The sequence below is a fragment of the Cherax quadricarinatus genome, chromosome 13 (genome assembly GCF_038502225.1).
Source record: "Cherax quadricarinatus isolate ZL_2023a chromosome 13, ASM3850222v1, whole genome shotgun sequence".
Classification (NCBI taxonomy): Eukaryota; Metazoa; Arthropoda; class Malacostraca; order Decapoda; family Parastacidae; genus Cherax; species Cherax quadricarinatus.
Window position 1 is genome coordinate 29,153,866 of NC_091304.1, and position 19,158 is coordinate 29,173,023.

Below are 19,158 nucleotides of genomic sequence, written 5' to 3' on the forward strand. Positions count from 1 at the left end.
TTATTTAATATCAAGCTGTAAAGTTTTTAAATAAAATAAAAAAAAAAAATAAGCACATTCGAATCATTTATTATAATTTTGTATGTGAATTATCCACTAGTGTAACAATCTCTTATGTCACACAACTTATTGATGCCTATCAGATGTAGCTTAGGGCTGGTTATTACATTTCCTATTATTTTGTTTCCCGCTTTCTGTTGTAAGCCACAGGGGGCCACCAAACAAATTTGCCTTATCTTTTTTACTTATACAGTGGACCCCCGCATAACGATGGCATCACATAGCGATTATTTCGCATACCGCTTACTTTAATTGCAAAAATTTTGCCTCACATACCGCTTAAAAACCCGCTTACCGATTTTCTTCCGAGATGCGCTCACATGTTCCGCCGGTGGCATTGTTTACCAGCCAGCCTCCGCGGTAACATCCAAGCATACAATCGGAATATTTCGTATTATTACAGTGTTTTCGGTGCTTTTTCTGGAAAATAAGTGACCATGGGCCCCAAGAAAGCTTCTAGTGCCAACCCTACAGCAATAAGGGTGAGAATTACAATAGAGATGAAGAAAAAGATCATTGATAAGTATGAAAGTGGAGTGCATGTCTCCGAGCTGGCCAGGTTGTATAATAAACCCCAATCAACCATCGCTACTATTGGTGGTACAGCTGCTGCTGCTGCTGCTGCTGCACTGTCAGCTGCTGCTGCTGCTGTAGCACCGTTGTTGGTGTGGCTTATTGAGAATACCAAGAAACAATTAACCCCAGAGGATTTGCCACCCAGGATAACCCAAAAAAGTCAGTGTCATCGAAGACTGTCTAACTTATTTCCATTGGGGTCCTTAATCTTATCTCCCAGGATGCAACCCACACAAGTCGACTAACACCCAGGTGAACAGGGAAAAATGCCTGGAACTAGTGCTCATATTGGTGAATTTAAAGCCAGCAAAGGTTGGTTTGAGAGATTTAAGAATCGTAGTGGCATACACAGTGTGATAAGGCCTGTTCTGGAAGAAAATGCCAAACAGGACCTACAGTACTCAGGAGGAAAAGGCACTCCCAGGACAGTGTCTCATCAGTCATTACTGCATCTTCAATAAAGGTAAGTGTCATTTATTCTTCATTTAGTAGACTAGTACATGCACAATATATACTGTGCATGTACTACTCTACTATTGTGCATGTATCCTTCTCTTTGTGTGTGGGAAAATGTATATATCATGTGGTAAAATTTTTTTTTTCATACTTTTGGGTGTCTTGCACGGATTAATTTTATTTCCATTATTTCTTATGGGGAAAATTCATTCACATAACGATTATTTCGCATAACAATTACCCCTCTTGCACGGATTAAAATCGTTAACCGGGGGTCCACTGTAGTCCGATTTCGTTCATTTTTGGTCTACTACCAGAAACATATATCCAGCGGAAAATTTTGATGTAATTTTCCCAAATTTACGTTGCATAAATTTTTTAATGTAAATATGCATAATTAGTCTATTGCTGTTGGATTAAAATTTAATTGGGAGTGAAAAAGAGAACCAACCGAGGGAGAGGCTCAGTGCGCTTTCACGAGGCGAGAGAAGGGGACTTGCGAGTGTTTTGAATGGAGTGGAAAGGATGGTCAAAATGGGACCAGGAAATTGGCGTCCACAGTGGCCTAAAGGATTAATATAGGCCTCACTTCATAATAGGAAGTGTTGTAACTGTTCCCGGTGAATAATATGGGACAGTAATTCAGCGAAACCACCATAATGGGTGGTGAGAATGGTAAACAGTGAGGGACGCTGGCTTAGAGTGTGTGTTTTTTTTTTATATTTTATTTAAAACTCAGGTACAAAAATATATGGGTACATAATCAATATGTAACAAGATACAGGCAGTAAAACGATAATCTGCAGTGACTACACAAATACCAAAGAAGCACTTATATAATGACATCAGAATTGGCTGCTGCACTCCAGTCAAACACTACTTTTATGTACTGTGCTTCACATGAAAAGATGGTCTTATAATAAAAACGATAGTCCTACTTAGTAATGCTTACACTCCCCCCCCCCTTGAAAAACATACCACTTTCACCTGAGTATACTCATTGACATCTCTTATACATTTATTAGAGCATTAAGGATATCATTGACAACATGTATAAACACAATCCAGCCATCTAAAAGGCTGACTATAATACAAGAAAAGTCTGAACATGATGGCACACATCCACCAAAGAAACCAATCCACACCCTAACCCTCATATACCCCATGATAACAATCAATATCGTGCACGGTGGTGGATTTAATACACTACCGATAACTCTTCGCCCCCCCCCACACGCCTAGTAACTGTGTCTGCCGTCACCACTCATAACCTCCATCAGTCATTGAATTTAAAAATACATTAAGGTACAATAACAAAGGAATATAAGAACCCCTTATCGTCTCCGCCACAGAAAAATAAAAATGTTACATTTTCTAATTACATATTGCTGATTCATCTTTGTGCTTACAAAATATCCCCTATCCCCTATGCTTTTTATGTCTTTACTCCAAAGCTAAAAACCAGATTATACATTTCATCAATCAAATTATATTACAATAAGCATAATAATATCAATACTTATCATCCAACTAATAGGTGTACATTATTATCACCCTGAGTTCCATGAAATTTACATAAGAATTAATACATATATTGACAATCCTCACAATCCTTCCCGTCTTCTAAATACAGTGTACATATATCCAATGACATTTCGTTATGATTCAATCATATTTACTTTACACTTCCCCTTTTCCCCAGTGCAAGATAAATGCCACTTGCACTAGAGTCACAACACCTTACATTGTTCACTTAAAACGTATAAAATAAGAACCAACATAAATAACTTATAACAATATATGGATAGTAATTATTTGACAAAGTGAAGAATACCAGCTAATATGGTAACAGTACACTAGAATTGTAACTCACTAATACATATTCCCATTTTTTATATATTATGTCCAACAAGATATATATATTTATTAACAATGTTCCAGCGCAATATCAGACTTACTCTGTCATGCGCTAAGTTACACAATATAACTTATGGCTCCTAATAAAACATGTACCGGGCAGTACTACCTCAATCATTAACAAAACCAACCTGGCAAAAGACACTTCAGAAAGCCACCCCCTGCCATCCCCTGACTCCATACTATCTGTATTAAAAAAACACAAACTCACGTTCCCTTCCATGCTCAAGTTCGTACCTGACGTCGAAAGTCATAAAACCCCTGTCTCTTAACCAAATGTCACCAGTTCACCCCCCCTACGCCCCCCCCCATTCCTAACGACTTTACACCCATAGGCTCCACTACCACACACTTTTATTCCACCTTCCATCCTCCACTAATCTCAAAAAAGAACAAGAATGCCAGTTTAGGGAGAACCAGCCCAATCCAGCTCTAAACTACACCCAACCCTAACATTACACCTACCGACAGATTACGATAACCCAAGGGAAAACTATTTACCCACAACCTCCCATATAGTATCCTATTTCTGCATACTGTACGATACACACTCGCCGCAAGCGCCCGCACCCTATATTCACCTTAAAACTTACTTACGTCATTTCGCTGCCTGACCACGGTCGAGTGAGGTTGTGCGCTGCACCCCTCTGCTGTTTCAGGCGAGCTACCTTGTATCAACATGGCGCTGAGTGTGAGGAGGCGCGTAAATACCATTGGTATTGAGCTGCTTCGTGGGGCGATTTCGCCCTCTTCAGTGCAAGTATTACTCCCAACAATCATCAGGGAGACCTATGGAATCCAGGACGATGAGGTGTATGGTGTAGCCCTGAATGGGGCTTATAGAATCTTCGTCAAATTGAATTCCACGTCCGTGTATGAGTCTTTGGTGACGAGATTCCAAGACGTGAGTCTTGACGCTACTCCAGCTGTGAAGGTGCGTTTGATCGACGTATCTCGCCACTTTACGTGGGTTAAGATACGTAATGTCCCATTTGAGGCAGATGAGGCTGACGTAAGGAGTGTTTTTGAGACATATGGGACCGTACATCTGGCACAAAAGGGCAAGTGGACGGCAGGTGCTTACATGGGACGTCCGGAGGGTACCTTTTCCCTGAAGATGACTCTGAGACATCCCATACCGTCTTACGTCGTGTTGGAGGACTTCAGGACGCAAGTTATGGTATCGTATGCCGGACAGAGACGTACGTGCAGAATATGTGGGGCGTACGACCATATGGCGGCAGAGTGCGTGAAGCTGAGGAGGGCGCCAGCGCAAACTGGTGAAGCACCAGTTACCAGCGTGATAGCTGTTGAGAGCCCAGTGCGAAAGCAAGGGCCTGGGCGCTTGTGGAGTGAAGAGGTGGAGGATTCCAAAGAGGAGACTGGCATGTGTGAGGTAAGCTGTGATGTAAAAGGATCTGTTACTACACAAAGGAAAAGTACAGAAGTGCAAGTGCAGGAGGAGGTGCAGGCTCTAGAGGAAGAGCTTCAGGAAGTGTTAAGGACATTGACACCGCCTGCAGAGGATGTTGTTCCTGAGCTGGTGAGAGGCACGGCGTTGCCTGTAGAGGAATGTAAGGACAAAAAACATAGCAGGGTTGACGGGCCAACTAGCAAGAGAGAGTTGTCGCCGTGTGCTGTGGAACGGGGCGTGGTGGAGGTTGAGGTTCATCGTGAGGGAACCTCAGAAGATAACATGGATGTAGAGGGCATCACGAGGAAGAGAGCGGTGGCGTCAGACTCAGATGATGTCCTGACGCCGGCGCAGAGGTCTGGGAGGAAGGACGAGCACTGTCGAAGTAGTCATGATAAGAGGCATCGCAAAAAAGGGGGGGGGGTTGATGGTGTGAAGCCTTGTGCTGGCTCTGGGGCAGGAGGCCCTGGGATGAATGAAGAGAGGAGGAAGGGTTGGAAACTATAAAGAGGCCTTAGGTGTATGACTGTGAACGTCAATGGATTGTGTAATAGTGTGAAGAAGGAATGGTTTCGAATGTTTCTGTATAAATATAGGGTGGATGTAGTGTTCCTGCAAGAACACAATTTCAAGGAGGGAAGAGTGCTCGAGGTGGAGGGGTTTCAGGTTATGACTCTGCCATCTGCACGTCTGAAAGGTGGCGTGGGGATATTGATCAGGGAGGCGAGCCCGTTTGTGTTGCTAAGAAGTGAGGGGGGAGGGGGGGAAGAATATTGCGCGTGGATGGGTGGTGGATGGGGCAGAGGGTTTCTTTTGTGAGTGTGTATGCACCAGCAGAAAATGATGTGAGGGTAAAAAGGGATTTTGTATGTGAAGAACTAGTTTTCTTCTTACGTGGGTTACCTACAGTGGCCGTCGTTGGTGGGGACTGGAACTGCGTTATTAGGAGGGCTGACGTGGAACCAAAAGGGGCGGGGCACGTGTCGGCGGCCTTGCGAGATCTTTTGAGAGATATTCAGTTGCGGGATGCGGTTGGAGGAGGGGCGTGGGAGGTAGAACACACTTTTGTAAGACGGGGTTACGCTGCTAGGTTGGATAGGCTGTATATATCTCAAGGGGTTGGGTTGACATTTTTCCGTACAATAGAAGTAGCTTATTCGGATCATCGGGCGGTAGTAGCAGAGGTGGCATGGGAGTCACTAGCAGGTATATCTAGGGATTATTGGAAATTAAATACAAGTGTGTTAGGTGATGAGGAGGGGATAGAGGGATTTGCAACGCTGTGGGAGGGGTTAAGTGCAGAGATAAATGGGGTAGAGGATGTGGTGATGTGGTGGGATGGTGTGGCTAAAGAACGGATTAAGCAATATTACGTAAAGGAAGGGAAACGTATCAATTCTTTAAAATATGGGCTTGCTAACTATTTGGAGGATAGATTACGGGGTTGCTATGCGAGGGGGGCGGTGGCGGGCAATTATCCCATGGATGATATTATGGCAATTAAAGGGAGACTGCGTGAGGTACAGGATGAGAGGTTCCAAGCGGTGCGGGTACAGGCGGGGGTGGAAGAGGTGTTATGGGGCGATAGACCTTCATCGTGCGTATTGCGTAGGCAGAAACAAAGACAGCAGGCAATGACTATTCCATGGTTGGAGGTTCATGAGTCGATAGGAGGGTACAGGGAGGGGCAGGTCATACAAGCTACGGAAGGAATGGGGGCGTTTGCTGACAAGTGGTATGAGAGGTACTGGCAACGAGAAGGGGTAGAGGATGGGGTTTTAGAACAGGTGTGTGGGAGTGTGGTATGTCAGTTGCGTAACAGTGATAGGGAAGCACTGGGTGGGGAAATAACTGAGGGAGAAATATGGAGGGCTTTAAGTGGAATGCGAAAGGGCAAAGCACCGGGAATTGATGGACTCCCGGCAGAGTTTTATCAGCAGCATTGGGAATTAATGAGGCGTTTTTTGGTTAGGTTATTAAATTGCATGAAGGAGAGAGGTGAGCTGGGTGAGAAGCAGGCAACGGCTGTCGTTGTATTGGTACCGAAAGGTAAGGGGCAGCATACGCTTCGGGATTACCGGGCGATCTCGTTGTTATGCGCAGATTATAAATTGTTTGCGAAGATTTTGGGAAATCGGGTCAAGTGTGTGGTGGGGCGGGTAGTATCAAAAACTCAGTTTGGTTTGCCAGGGAGGTCCATGGTGGAGGGGCATGGGTTACTTAGGGATTTCGTGGAGGCAAAAGGGGGGGGGAGGGAGGGAGGTTTGGTGGCGCTCGATTGGCAAGGGGCATACGATAGAGTGGATAGGAAAGCATTAAAAGCCATCCTCAGGGGTCAGGGGTTTGGGGATGAAATAGTGGGTTGGGTTGAGGCGTTGTATGGAGGTGCAATAGCGAGGGTACAGATTAATGGTCGATTGGGTGAGAAGATTGTAATGGGTAGGGGAATTAGGCAGGGGTGTCCTATGTCACAATTATTGTTTGCGTGCATACAGGACCCCTTTTATAGATTGGTGGAGCAGCGTATGTGTCACGTAGAGGGACCAGGGTGTGCGGTTGCGAGGGTTTGGCCAGTTTTAATTGGGTATGTGGATGATACAACTGTTCTGATCAGGGAGGGGATGTCAATGGACACATTAGACGGGGTAGTAAAAATGTTCGCAGGGGCAACTGGTATGAGGGTAAATTCAGATAAATCCATGGTTATGGGGTTAGGGGCTTGGGCCGATAGGGTTGATTGGGGTAGTGCAGTTGTGGGGAGGCAGGTGACTTCGTTAAAAATTTGCGGTCTGATTTATGCAGACGATCTAACTGTGGCACGCACGGAAAACTCGATTAGGATGGTAGAAAGGATTCAGGGACGCTTGGGTGCATTGCGACCTTATCATTTGACCCTTGTGCAGCGTGCCATTGCTATTAATATCTTACTGTATAGCAAAGTATGGCACGTGGCAGCCGTGTTCCCATTAACTGGGCCGGCAATAACGAACATACTTAGGAAGGTTTTTAAATTCTTGTGGGGTTCGAGCTGTGATTGGATTAAAAGGGATGTGGTAATGTTACCTGTAAGTAAGGGGGGGCTGGGATTGCTGGACTTAAAGCGGAGGGTCAAATGTGTCTTCATTAAAAGGGAGGTGATGAGGGAAAGTGTGGGTGGGGGGGGTTTGGCCAGGATCCATAACAGATTGCAACGGATGTATACAGGAGTTGAGTTGCATGAGTGTGAAACTGTGTTGAGGGCTCTGGCGTGGGATCGAGAGCCAGCAAAGGTTAAAATAGGTAGGTTGTGTAGATTGTTAGCCGGGAGGGTTGTAGCGCCTGTAGAGGGAATTTTCCCCATGTATGCATGGGGAAGTATATGGAATAGGTTGAGTAGGATGAGGTTGCAACCTCGTGTTCGGGATGTTATGTATCGTTTTCTGCACAGCATTTTACCGTCGGGTGTGGTTCTACGGGATAGACGCGTCGTTGACGGGGGGGAGTGTGGGATATGTGGTGGGGAGGAGTCGGCTTTTCATGTAGTATATTTTTGTGATGGACTGAGGAGTGTCAAGGGGTGGCTAAATAGGGTGATAAATAGGATAGGAGGTAAAGGAATTTCTGTATTGAGAGCATTAAGTCTCGACGTGGGGGGTTGGGAGGAAAGTGTAATCAGAGCTGTGGGATACATTATGGCAGATTATATCTATATAGTGTGGGGATTGCGGGGGAAACAGGTTACTGAGGTGAAGAGGAGGGTGTTAGCGGTAACTTTCTATAAAACGGTATGCAGAAATAAGGAAATTTATGGGAGGAGGTGGGTGAAGTATTTTTCAGAGGGATATAGGCAACTTACGTTACAGGTTTTATTAGACTTGTAATATACGAGGGAGGGGAGGGTACGATTGGAAAGTGTTGCTGGGGTAGGGAAGTCATGGGTGAAAACAGGGTTGCCTCCCTGGTAATGGATGACAACAAATGTTTGCGTGAGTGTTGGATGAATGATGCGTGAGTGAATATGTGAACCACGGGTGCTGGCACCTGTGGAGCTGGCCAGTTTTTTTGTGTGACATGGACTATACACTATTCATATAGTACTCCTGTTCCTTCAAGGTAGTAGTGATGATGGATAAGGTATTCAAGGGGGGGGGTTGCCTACATCACTGTGCATAGCGAGGGTAGGGCAGCATATTGATTGGAAGTGATGGACAGTTGCTTGTCCAGTGTGTTAGTATTATGTGTAGATAATATGCATATTATTGTATGTAGCGAGATGGGACTACATGCAAGTTGGACTTGTACTATGAGAATTATTCTCTAACGCCTGATATGTGAAGGCTGATTGATCAACTGTGATCCATTCAAATTAGATTTATTATGTTATCTATGTACATAGCAGTCTTAAGTCATATTATTATGTTGTTATCTATGTACATAGCAGTCATAAGTCCTATGATGTGAGTTGTGTTTAGGTGCAGTCGTCACAAAAATTTTGTTTTTTTTGTCTGTGTTAGGGAAGTATGTGGAATTTTTGTGTGTAGCCGCTACATGGCTGGGGTTTATACTTTATACCTTTGTATTCTGTGATGTTTTTCATAATATACAGTTTTATTTATATACTATGTTGCATGAATAGGGTTTACATGCTAAGACTGCACATAAGTTGCCTTTGAGAGTTGACATTCAATATTGCAACCAAAAAAAAAAAAAAAAAAAAAAAAAAAAAAAAAAAAAAAAAAAAAAAAAATCTCAAAAAAGAACAAGAATGCCAGTTTAGGGAGAACCAGCCCAATCCAGCTCTAAACTACACCCAACCCTAACATTACACCTACCGACAGATTACGATAACCCAAGGGAAAACTATTTACCCACAACCTCCCATATAGTATCCTATTTCTGCATACTGTACGATACACACTCGCCGCAAGCGCCCGCACCCTATATTCACCCCCCACCTCCCGCATGCACCAAGACACATACAAAAAATCTGCCACTACATACATCACTGCCCTCCGAACGTCCTTGGAAACCCCTCCCACATCAAAATGCAAAGCCCTCAAAGTCGAAATGTTTCTTCCCCCTCCCGCCACTATACCCAGAACTCTCGCTAACCATGCCCTTACAAAACCTAAGGTTTCACAAGAATATATGGCATGAAAAGCCGTCTCCTCTTCCTCACAATGCAAACAAGTGCCAGCACCTACATAACCCATTCTATATAGCACTGACCTTGTAGCTAGAATTCCCATAAAGAATCTATAAACAACTTCACGAACCCTTGGCTTTAATCTGATCTTCCGAAAGTCTTCCCAAATGCCCCTCCAATCATACATTGGGTATGTAGCTACTCCCTGTATCACTGCACCCTGCCAACCTGTCCTCCCAAGCCTACTTACCCTTACTTTTTTTGCTTCCCTTACTGCCAACAAATTTCGCACCATATCTTCACACTCCAGTAGTGCCTTTCCCTTCCACCATTTTCGCACATCCTTCATGACCTCTCCCACCCTTCTACCCCTCTCCCCTCCCACCCTCAAGTATCGCTGCTTCACATACACTGCCTTCACTCGTGTGTCCAAAGGTATAAGACCCAGCCCACCCTGCCGCACGCCCATCATCACCACCTCCTTCCGTAGCCATGGCTTCCCATAACCCCACACATACCTCAAAACCACCCTCTCCAGTTCCTGAATATCACACGACCTCAGGGGATATATTTCTGCCACGCCCCACACTTTACTGTACACAAGTGTATTTACTACCACCACCCTCTGCTGCAATGTTACATCCCCAGCCCTCCACCCGCGCATCCTACCCATCGCTCTACTCACAACTTCCTTTGAATTTATTCTCTGTGCCTCCCCAGCGTCCGCCATATACACAACCCCACATATCTTAATTCTATCCACTACGTTCCACCCATACTGTTCCCCCAAACCCCCCCCCCACCCACGTGCCTACTTCTAATAACTTTGACTTTGCTCCATTAACCCTCATCCCTGTCGCCCCACCAAAAATCTCTATTATACGTCCCACATTCCCCAATCCTATTTCCCCTCCTACCAAAACTGTGGTGTCATCCACATACCCCACAATACCACATCTCCCAGGACCCACCTCTCCCTGTTCCCACACTCCTTCCTCTATAAGCCTATAAAAAGGGTCCTGCATGCATGCAAAGAGGATTTGAGACAAGGGGCAACCCTGTCGCAAACCCATCCCCATCTGCACTGGCAACCCTAACTTCCCATTAACCTGAACCCTGACCGTTGCAGGCATATACAAAGTAGTCGCCCAGCGCACAATCTCATCACCAAAACCCTGTTTTTTTAAAATACACCACAACATATATCTATCTACACTGTCATAAGCCTGCTTCCAATCAATCCCAAAGATCCCCCCCCGTTGTCTACCCTCCACAAAATCCTTAATTCTTCCATGCCCCTCACGCATACTTCGACCTGGAATTCCACACTGTCCTCTATGTAGGACTCGGTCAAGCACCTTTTTCATACGGTTACCTAAAACCTTCGCAAAAACTTTATAATCTGCACACATGAGGGAGATCGCCCTAAAAGCACCCAAGGTCTTCCCCCCCCCTCCCTTATAGACCAAAACTACTACCCCCGTGCCCTGCGATTCCCCCAACACTCCCCTTTTCTTCATACAGTTAAACAACCGGACCAGACATTCCTTCATACAATCCCAATGTGTAATATAGAAATCATTAGGAATTCCATCAATGCCCGGCGCTTTTCCCCTACTCAAGCCCATTATCGCCTCCTCCACCTCCTCCTCACTGATCCTACCCTCTATTACCGCACTCTCCTCCTCCCCTAAAATACCTCGAATTCCTTCTCCCAGAATCTCTCCCTCCCTCTCTCCTCCCTCCCTCTGCTTAAAATTCTCCCTAAACCAATAATCAGCATAATTGCTCATTCCATCGGTGGTACTAAGTACCTGCCCCACCCTATATCCCCTCACCCCTTTACACACCTCTAATCCCATAATCGTGGTCATCTGTTGCCTATTCCTAAATCTCCTCAAAACACATCCTGACGGTTTGTCACCCCATAGAACCTCCTCTAAACCTTCCCTCACACGTATCGCATCAAAACGAGAATTTTGTATATCCCTCAATCTTCCCCTTAAAACCTCTATTTCTCCATGTCTAGCCCCCCTCCCCCTTCATAACAATCATTTAGCTGCCCCTCTAAATATTTCTGTAAACCATACCTCCACCTCGCCTCATCCCTTCCTCTATGCTGGTAATACTCCCTAATCTGCAATTTAGCGTGCTTCTCCCACCATTCCAAGACATCCTCCTCTTCGTTGCGAGCCTCCCATAGTTGCTTCCACCATTCCCTAAAAAACAACCCCTCCCCCTCTCCCTGAAGTAGCCTCACATTCATTTTCCAATAACCCACATACCTACGAACCATCCCTACCCATGCCATCTCTGCCAAAACGGCACGATGGTCCGAAAAACCTAAATCTATCGTCATTACACGTTCTACTGTTATATCTCGAGTTATATATAAACGATCCAACCTGGCAGCATAACCCCTGCGCATAAACGTGTGCTCTACTTTCCACCCATCGCCCCTGACTATGTCATAAACCCCTGCATCCCTCAACAAATCCCTCAATACCCCAAGCACACACCCTGCCCCTCTCGGCTCCACATCCTTATTCCTGATTACACAATTCCAATCCCCACCTATTATAGAAACCATTGGTAAACCCCGCATGTAGAAAAGCAAAACCTCCCTTACAAAATTCACCTTTACCCGTATGTTACTATCTGCCGGCATATATATCCCCAGAAAACATACTCTAATCTCACCCCATATCCCCTCCACCCTCACCACCCTCCCCTCCCCCTCCCTCTTCCCACTTGAGCATGTGGAATGGGCTGGACTCCCTCACTGCCACTGCCACCCCACCCTTTAATTTCCCTGAACTACCAACATACATCCTAAAACCGTTCAGCCTCAACTCTCTGCCATACTTGAAATTGTGTTCTTGAATAAAACACACATCAATGTTAAAACGCCGCAAAACATCCTCCAACCATACTCGTTTTCCGTCAGCTCTAAGGCCATTCACGTTTATCGTTAGACACTTAAAGATTCAGAAAGGGTGGCTTTCCTCTATGTCTCTGTGTCATGTCTGTTCCACTTTTTGCTGCTTCTGTCTTTTCTCGTGCACTCTTTCCCGCCTGTACCCCCTCCCCCCCCTGTGCACTACCCTGCCCTTTCTTAATCACTCCTGCCCACGTCTTCTTCCCTGTACGCTGAGCTGGTGTTATAACCTCCTCATCCGACGAGCCTCCAGCCCTCTTTCTAGATGTGCCCTCAATTTCCATATCAGTATTTCCATTGCCCTTGTGCACCTCAGCTTCCACCTGTAGCAACTGCAACATGCCAGGCTCTGACCCCAGAGGCTCTGGAATCTGCTCAATCAAGTCCTTCTCCACCGTCAGAATACTCCTGTCTGTAGCTGGGTTCTCCTCCGCAGGCACGTCCAGGAAAGACTTAATCATCTCCTGCAGGGGCGTAGATAACTCCTGTGGATCACCAGTCTCTCCCACCCCCACAGGCTGCTGCTCAACTCCCGGGCCCGTTTGCGGGGGAGTATCCGAAGCCACTGGTAGTGTCACACAATTCTCTAACACGCCCTCCACTTCGTCCGCCCAATTACCTTTGCTTGCTGCACTCAAATTCTTCGGTAGAGGTTCCGCCTGAGACTCTGTGGCTACTTGCCGCTCCCAAGGCTGCGGCGCTGCTGCTTTACCACATCCAGCCGCCATGTGGTCAAAAGCGCCGCACAGGCGACACGTCTTTCGTTGTCCCGCGTAGGTCACGTACAGCTGTGTCCTAAAATCCTCCAGGACAACATACGATGGAATAGGTCTTCTTAAAGACATCTTGACGGTGTAAGATCCAGCCGGCAACCCTTCATAGATTCCCTCCGTCCATCGAACTAAAGTTATATCATGCACCTCACCATATCTTTGAAACGTATCTCTGATATCTACATCGTCTGCCTCGAAAGGAACGTTGTGGATCCTCACCCAGGTGTAGTATTTTGAGGCATCCCGCAGGCGTACCTCCAGACCAGATGATACGGTGATGTTCTTCTCCTGGTACTGAGTCACCGTCCTTTCATATGCCTCCACTGTGCAGAACTTTATGAAGATTCGTGATGATCCATTAAGTGCTATTCCGTGTAAGTCTTCAACTTCAATGCCAAACGTGTCCCGTATAATCGTTGGTAATAATACAGAGGCATTCGTAGGGTAGATTGCCCCTTTAACAAGGTCAACACACACGGTGTTGCTCCTCCTGCGGTAGCTGGCAGCCATCTTGGTGAAAACAGGAAGTTGCGCACCAGAGAAAGCAAGAGCTGTTTGCGCAGTGCGTCCACTCAGCCCGAAAGCGAAGAGGACAATGTAGAGTGTGTGTAGGCGGTGATAACAAACCCATCTAATTTAATCAAGCTTCATCGAGGACAAATAAACGTGAATCGACCTCCGATGAGCAGAAAATAATACGGGAATGCAATACACTGTGAACTGTGAAGAAAATAGTAGAAAACACACTCAACCAAGGAGATATTAGGTTAAATAGTTTTTTTTTATATTTTATTGAGAGCATATCTTATACAGACAGACATAATGCATATATATAATATAACACTGTTGAGAACAATAAGTACATACATAAATTATCACACACTCACACGTTGTTGGACACAGGAGAAGAAACCCGTCACAGACAAAACAAAAAGAAAGACCATCAAGCACACTATACATCACTCAAGCCACCTATCAGTATATATAAGAAAAACACTTGAAATTATCACGTCTCACTTCCACATAGGTGTGACGTACAGCTGACAAAAAACAAACATACTCATGTAGGTGTAAGTACAAAAAACATCACACACATATATATTATTGTAAAAAGAAACGCACATTCCTAATAAATACCCGTTTCTTGGGAGTAAGTCATACAGAAGTAGTATCTGTATCCGCCTGAGGTACACACACCTCCGCCAAATACACTGGCCACAATTACTAAATTATCATATTGTTGTACATATACATTGATATATCATCATGTAAAGTAAAGGCTATAAACAAAATCAATTTCACAGCACTGGCTTCCATAACCTAATGCGAACACACAAAAACTACTCTATCAAAACCTATTCACTTCACAAAAGTCAATGTGCAAAACAAAGGTGTATACAAGAGAAACTATCATGTTGCAAATTCAATCTCTCCGACACTCCTTACCCCCCCCTCTTCCCCCCATTTGGGCAACCGCCCACTTTCTCTCGTCATTACACATGACCCTGTCACACATTCTTCTAGCCATACATGAGCATATAACCTGTCACAGCACAACAGTATCACAGTCACTACGAACCTCACCCAAGCATCCTTACAGCATACATGCGTACATTACCTCTAAAAAAAATATATACCTCCATCCTCTAACATAGGTGTGATGTTAAGTGACCAAGCATGTGTGTGCAAGGCTATATATACATAGAGAGTAATGCAGTCATCATCCCGTGGGACACGTACGCAAAAGTGTAAACCGAAAATCCCCACAACCAAACTGGATCGAACTTTTAATCCAGCTATCATCACACTTACATCCTAACATCTACTAACCACACTGAACCATCCCTCATTTACGTCTAAGCCATACGCCCATACCACACACACACACACACACACACACACACACACCCGATGGCGAGCCCATTGGAACCCCAGATGACATTCCCAATCCTTGCCCCAGCTATGACAATTCCCTCCCACTACAAAGCTAGTAAGATCCCAACAGTTAAACCATGATAACCTGCGGGGAAGGCTCCCTCCCACCGCGATCTATATATTTCCCTATTCCTGCAAACTGTCCTATAGAAAGTAGCTGCCATTACCTGTTTCCTCGCAACCCAATCCCCATTCCCATCCATACCCCATGACACGTATACAAAATCTTCCATTAAATATGCCAATGCTTGTTGTGTACTCTCTGGCACCCCTCCCACATCCAAAACAAGCTCTCAGCATCGGTATGCCCCCCCTCCCACTCGCCTCACTATCCTACTCATTCAATCCCGAACATTCCCCAAACATTCGCAAAAATACACCAAATACACCGCGTGATATGTCGTATCCTCTCCACCACACACCACACACCCACTCTCCTCCACTACTTGTCTTGCATGTAGAACCGCTCCTGATGGCAAAATGCCATGCAGGAAACAGAACATAACCTCCCGCACCCGAGGCCTGAGCTTCAACTTACAAAAATGACACCAAATATCTCCCCATCCATACATGGGGTATATTCCCTCCACCGGCACCACCACCCGGCTCCCAATCACTCTCGCCAACACCCCCACATGGATCTTGCCAGGCTCCCATAGGACCATGAGGGTATGCAGCACCTCCTCACATTCCCTCAACTCTGCACCCACATACCACCTCTTCACTCCCTCATACAGAAGCTTTAACCCCCCCACACCCCCTGACTCGTACATACTCCCTTTGTAAGTAAACACATTTTACCCAATGCCGCAGATCCAATAACCCTAACCCCCCTGACATTCCGGCAGCATTACCACCTCCCTCCTCAGCCAATCACACCCGGAACCTCATATAAACTTAAACACTCTCTTTAAGATTCTCGTAATTCCTTGCCCTGTTATCGGGTAAACTGCCACCACATGCCAAACCTTACTGTATAGTAATGTGTTTACCATGATGGCCCTCTGCAACAATGTCAAATGGTATGGTCGCAAACTCCCCAATCTATGCTGCACCCATTCCACAATACGCTCGGAGTACCTCTCTCGACTGCACTTGATCCTCCATAAACACTATTCCACATGTCTAAGCTATCCACCACCCTCCACTCCACACCAGCATCTCAATCTCCCTGTCAGTTCCAATTTCCCAGCCTTAATAAGCATGATTTCTTCACATTAACCCTCATCCCCGTAGCCTCCCCAAATGTATGAATGACCTCTCCCACCCTTCTCAAACTCTTTTCCTCCTGCACGAGTACTGTCATGTCATCGACGTATCCTACAATCCCAGGCCCACACCCCACCTCCCCTGTCCCCACCCCTCACAGATACATGCCTCAATGAGTCTGTAAAATGGGTCCTGAACACAGGCAAACAGGATTTGAGAAAGTGGACATCCTTGCCTGAGGCCCCGCCCCATACATACCGCTTTCCCTATATGACCATTGATTTGCACATGCACCTGCACCCCTCGATACAATGTCTCCACCCACTCTGCAACTTCCTCCCCAAATCCCTGCTTTAGAAGGAACTGCTGCAATGCCTCCCATTCCACACGGTCATATGCTCCCTGCCAATCCAAAGCAAATAAGCCCCCCTTTTCCCCCCAAACCCTCCACATACCCTTTAAGACGTCCGTGGCCCTCAACCATAGATCTGCCAGGCAACCCATATTGCCCTCCCGATACAACACACCCCACGACGCATTTCAGGCAATTTCCCAGTATTTTTGCAAACAATTTATAATCCACACATAAAGATATCGCCAGATAATCCTTTAGGGTATTCTGGACCTCTCCTTTTGGGACTAGAACAACCACCACTGTGGCTTGTAACTCCCCCAACACCCCCTTCTCCTTCATGATATTCATAAACTCCACCAGGAATCCAAGCATTAACTTTCAATTCTGCAGGTAAAATTCACAGGGCAATCCATCTATCCCCGGAGCCTTTCCCATAAGCATACTCACCAATGCCCGCCAAACCTCACCCTCATCTATCTCCCCACCCAGTGCTACTCGATCACTATGCCCCAATGAACATGGCACTAGCTCACAGACACTACATAAAGCCTCACCTCCCACTACACTACTCCCCAAATACTGCTCATACCATGCATCCGCATAACCACTCATCCCCTCTGCCGTCTGCAACACTTGCCTCTCACGATAACCCCCAACTTCAAAGTGGACGACTAACCTACCAACCTCATTGGCCTTCCAACGGCGCTGCTGACCCTGTAAAACACACGCCGACAGTCGATTGCCCCCACAACACCTCCTCAACCCCCCCCTGCACATGCACCTCATTAAAACGTTCATTTTGCAGCTCATGAGTCCTTTCCTTCAACGTTTCTATCTCCTCCACAGGATATACTCCCCTGTGTCCACCTCTTCCATAGCAATCCCTCAACCTACCCTCTAGGTACTGAAGGAGCCCATACGATTGTTGCATTATGCATTTCCCCTCCCTCACATAAAACTGACGTATTCATCCCTTAGCCACCCCGTCCCACCACCCCAGCAAATCCTCTACACCCTGCCTTTCCTCACTGAGCTCTGCCCACAACATCTCAAATCCTCCCTGCTCCTCCTCATCACCCAAGATCCTCGTATTTAGTTTCCAATAGCTCTTACACCTCCTGGCCAGCCCATCCCACCCCAGGTCAACCACAACCGCCCTATGATCAGAATATTCCACCTCCACCATACGCAAGGGCTCCACTCTTACCTGCCTCGTGATGTACACCCGATATAGCCTCGTCGCATATCCATGTCTAACAAAAGTGTGCTCCACCACCCAAGCACCACCCCCAAATATGTCACGTAGACACACAACTCTCAGAAGATCACCTAGGATAGTTGAAAAATTCCCCGCCCCCCGCGGCTCAACATCTGCCCTGCGAATAACACAATTCCAATCCCCTCCCACGATAGCAACAGGTGGTAAAGAACAGAAATAATAAACGAGCTCATCCCTCATGAAATCCGCTTTCAGACATGCATCACTCTCCAAGGGTGCATACACACACACTAACGCCACTCACTCACCCATCCACCATCCATCCACTCTTATAATATGCCCTCACCCCCTCTTCACTTCTAACCACAAATGGGCTCGCCGCTCGGAGTAGGACTCCCACCCCTCTGCATCACAAAAGCCCTATACCCATCCACCTCCAACATATGCCCCACCTTGATATTGTGCTCTTGCACAAATACGACATCCACTCTATGCCAGCACAAGAAACGTGCAAACCATGCACGCTTCACATCCTGACACAAACCATTAATGTTAACCGTCATACACCTTAGGCCAGCGGTGGTTTCTTCTCCCTGCGCTTTGACACCTTCTTCACAACACCACTATGTCCTTTCAGACCTCTTTTATGCATGTCTCTACTGGCAGCCCTAACCCCTAACCAGTCCAGCTCTGGGTCCGAGGTCCCCGAGGGACCACCACCATCTTCTTCCACCACCACTACCTTGCCGGTCCTCTGTGCTGGAGTCAGGACATCATCCGAATCAGATGTCACAGCCTCACACTTGCGCATGACCCCACCCACCTCCATCTCCACTTCCTGTGATACCTCACGGTGAACCTCCACCTCCACCACATGTTCAACCTTCCTGCCATCTGGGCACATTGCCCCGTGAGACACCACCAAGTCAATGGGCTCATTTTGCTGCCCACACAGGTCTGCAGCATTCCTCACACCAGCCCTCATCACCAAATCGCCCTCTCCATCTGACTGGGGAAACAGCGAGGTAAGCACCATCTCTAGGACCTCATCGATGGCTTCCTCTGCTGAACCATGCCGTCCCCCACCATCAGACAAAATGGATCCCACAGGGCCCCCAGCCACAGGGGCCATCAGGTCTGCACCTGCCACCGCCTCTGCTCACTCCACCTCCTCACTCTAC

The 19,158-nt window shown here is 46.4% G+C and overlaps 1 protein-coding gene across 1 annotated transcript in view; it reads right to left on the minus strand.

Annotated features, from left to right (window-relative positions):
• LOC128688513 (protein O-linked-mannose beta-1,2-N-acetylglucosaminyltransferase 1-like) overlaps nt 1–19,158 on the minus strand; it is a 215,449-nt gene that overhangs the window by 91,709 nt on the left and 104,582 nt on the right. The window lies entirely within an intron of this gene.